Source organism: Eptatretus burgeri, chromosome 10, assembly GCF_056783735.1.
Source record: "Eptatretus burgeri isolate ZD-2024b chromosome 10, Ebu_testis_v1, whole genome shotgun sequence".
In the NCBI taxonomy this organism is placed as follows: Eukaryota; Metazoa; Chordata; class Myxini; order Myxiniformes; family Myxinidae; genus Eptatretus; species Eptatretus burgeri.
Genome location: NC_140970.1, coordinates 45058739 through 45062638, shown reverse-complemented (window position 1 = coordinate 45062638; position 3900 = coordinate 45058739). Strand labels below are relative to the sequence as shown.

Here is a 3900-nt window from a genome sequence, read left to right as displayed (position 1 = left end):
CACACGGCAACAAATATGAAACCATCAGAAACATTTACAAAATTAAAATATGAAAAAGAGATTAATGTCAGAAAACCTAAGTTCAAAGTTGGTGATATCGTAAGAATATATAGGTGGAAATCTCATTTTGAAAAAGGTTATACGAAAAGATGGACCAACGAGCTTTTTAAAATTGTTGATGTAATAGATACGGTTCCTTGGACTTATAAGATATATGATTTGGAAGGGAAGAGATTTTAGGTTCATTTTATTCACAGGAATTACAAAAGACAAAGATAAATTGAAATTTTTTGACTCCGCCCCTTTTTGGCTCCACCCACACAAGCCCCCGCCCACACAAGCCCCGCCCACACAAACCCCACACAAACCCCACCACACACCCCCCACAAGCTCCAATAAATTGAAATTTTTGACTCCGCCCCTTTTTGACTCCGCCCACACACGCCCCTCCCACCGAAGCCCCGCCCACACAAACCCCACACAAACCCCACACAAGCTCCACACAAGCTCCCCACAAAAACTCCACACAAGCTCCACACACACAAACCCCACACAAGCTCCACCCATATTCATCATATTCACATAATTAGTGATTAGTTAATTAGTTCCCCACACACACAACATGTTTATTTAATTAAAAAATTATCCACCCATCCACACAAGCTCCACTCATCCACCCATCCCCCCATCTCTCCACCCATCCATTTATCCACATAAGCCTCATCCACATTCACCCCTCCCACACAAGCTCCACCCACATAAACCCCTGCCCATATAAACCCTGCCCACATAAACCCCTCCCACATAAGCCCTGCCTACACAAGCTCCACACAAAAACTCCACACACATAAACCCCTCCCACACAAGCTCCACCCACATAAACCCCCGCCCACACAAGCCCCACCCACACAAGCCCCACCCACACACACACACCCCGCCCACACAAGCCCCTCCCACACACACCCCACCCACACAAGCCCCCACCGAAGCCCCGCCCACACAAGCCCCGCCCACACAAGCCCCACCCCCTCATCCCCCTGTGCGCCCCCACCTTTGACCCACAACCTCCCTCATCCCACCCCCCACCCTTCCCCACACACACACATGGGGAGGGGAGGGATGGGATGAGGGGGTGATGGGTCATTGGGGAGCGCACCTACCCCCTCCCCCCAACCCTCCCCCCTTTACATCTCTTTTATTCTTTTCTTGTAATTCAGAATCAAGTAATTGTAAACAAAACAAATATAATTTATTAATATTGAAAATATTAAATATTCATTTGCGAGAATGTACAATCTTTCCCAGCAATCTTCTTCAGATGCCTTGTGATTTCGAAACTCAGACACCATATTCTGTTTTGAAACAAAAAGTGGATAATAATTAGGTTCTATAAAGATAATTACATGGTAATATGAATAAGCCTCGTTGACCACTGAATTAACACACCAGGAGCCTGTCATCCTTTCAAGGTCAATAAAATGAATTCCAGTGTACTGACAAAACCACGTCCAAACTAATGATGCAACCAACATAAGGCGACATTCTAAAGAGAGAGTGATATTAATAATAATTCAGAAATATTTACCTCCAGAAAATCATGTGTTGTACGAGTGATATTAATAATAATTCAGAAATATTTACCTCCAGAAAATCATGTGTTGTACAAGATTGCTTCAACAGCTGATGTTGTGCGATAGTGCTGAAAAAAAAAAAAAAATAAGTCAAGGGTATAGATGAAGAGACAGACAGGGAAAGCAACACACACACACACACACACACACACGCACACACACACACATACACACACACATAGACACACACACACGTGCCTCACCATTGGTTTAATTCATTCGAGATCAGAGACCAGTCATTATAAATCATTGGCCTCTTCAATAAGAGCAGAGAGAGGTAGGTAGAAAGACAGACAGAGAGAGAGGCACACACACGTGTCTCACCATTGGTTTAATTCCTTCGAGATGAGAGGACGTGATAAGACTTCATGCCACTCATTGAAAATGTCTTTCAATTCTCTTCTAAAATCATTGATCTCTTCAATAAGAGTATTAATTTCATGAACCACGTCGTGATATGTGAACTCAATTTCTTCCAATGCCCTGTCAGGGAAAAATATATATATATATATATCAGAATTATCATGATTTAATTAATAATCATTTGCTTCATCGTTCAAAGAGAAAAGCATACACAAACTTACCAACTCTGTAGTGGGCTGTTGGCTTCATCGGAAGAAATATCGTCCATGCCTCAGTTGTAAAAATGAAAATCCCGTCTGGCAGAAACTTTGTCTGGCGAACCGCTTATAAAGCAACGATGAGGAGATTGCTTAATCATTGGGTGTGGGCACAGGAAATGACAAGCTTCTCTTAATGATCTCATCTGGCCACCGCCCGAGTTGCAAATCATTTTTGGACATAAACCACGCCATAAAAGTTTTGATTCAAATGTTTTCAGTTCGTGTTCTGAGATAAAATATAAACACGAGACCTTGTCTCACAGAATAGTTCCTATTGTTTCACAGCATGACAGTCCAAAACCACTTCCTCATTCACACAGCACGGCCGTGTCAAAAAAAACACTTCCTCATTTTCACGGCATGAACTGAAAACATTTGAAACAAAACTTTTTTTCTGGCATGGTTTATGTACAAAAATGATTTGCAACTCGGGCGGTGGCCAGATGAGATCATTAAGAGAAGTTTATCATTTCGTAATGGCACAAAAGGGGTATCTTAAAAAATATAAAGATTCAAATGTTTTGTTTTTCAATATTTTAGATGGGGATTATTGTGCAAAGAAAATTAAACTATTGAAGGAATTTGAGAATGAACAAATGTTTATAGGTTCAATGAGTGAGCTAAACAATATGCATTGGTTATTTGATAAAGAGTGTCCCGGGGCTTAGGCGTTTCAGATATTTCTTTAGAATCACCTTTAACAAATCTTTATCTTGTTGTATGGGCTATTTGAATAGAGAGCCCCTAGGTTAAAAGGGGAAATAAAAAAATGACCGTTTTTACAGCCATTTTTCCCTGCTGTGCAGGGGTTTGGCTTTTTCTTGAGGCAATGTTTTATGGCCGGATGCCCTTCCTGACACCAACCCTGGTCGCCTCTTACGACACACAGGGATATGGTACACCTATTCTAACCGGGGCATACACCGGGACCAGTACACTGGCACTCATTTCGCCGACCTCGGAAGGATGGCAGGCTGAGTCAACCCCCTGGTGTTAATTCAGCAGCCAACGGGATTTGAACTCAGGACCCTGGGATCCCAAGCCGCCACCCTAACCACTAAGCCAACACCAGGCTCCAGGTTAAAAGGGGAGACAAATAAATATACCTTGGGCTAAAAAGGGGATTTATTTTTTCAGGGGAAAAAAAAGAAAAATTTCATGGCTGAAAATCCCCCATTCATTTACATGGGGAAAAGTGAGCCAGAACCAGTATTCTTACCCTACTGTTATCAATTGAACAATGAAAAAACAATTTACTATAATCTCAAAATGATATGTGGCTCAGGAGGTGGTCAGATGAGAGCATTAAGAGAAGTTTATCATTTCGTAATGGCACAAAAGGGGTATCTTCAAAAATATAAAGATTCAAATGTTTTGTTTGTCAATATTTTAGATGGGGATTATTGTGCAAAGAAAATTAAACTATTGAAGTAATTTGAGAATGAACAAATTTTTATAGGTTCAATGAGTGAGCTGTTCAACCCCCAGGTGTTCAATTCAATGAGGTTCAACCTCCAAGTCAAAAGGGGAGACAAATAAATATACCTTGGGATAAAAAGGGGATTTATTTTTAGGGAAAAAAATATGAATCGCTGAAAATCCCCCATTCATTTACATGGGGAAAAGTGAGCCAGAATCAGTATTCT

General features: G+C 41.3%; 1 long non-coding RNA gene across 1 annotated transcript; it reads right to left on the bottom strand.

Moving 5' to 3' along the window:
- Positions 1-1182: 1182 nt before the first annotated feature.
- LOC147018454 (uncharacterized) lies at positions 1183-3775 on the bottom strand. Its single transcript, XR_015062399.1, has 4 exons — positions 2216-3775; positions 1956-2114; positions 1642-1699; positions 1183-1352 (listed from the first exon to the last, which is right to left on the bottom strand). It is a non-coding gene; the product is annotated as an uncharacterized LOC147018454 (long non-coding RNA).
- Positions 3776-3900: the final 125 nt, after the last annotated feature.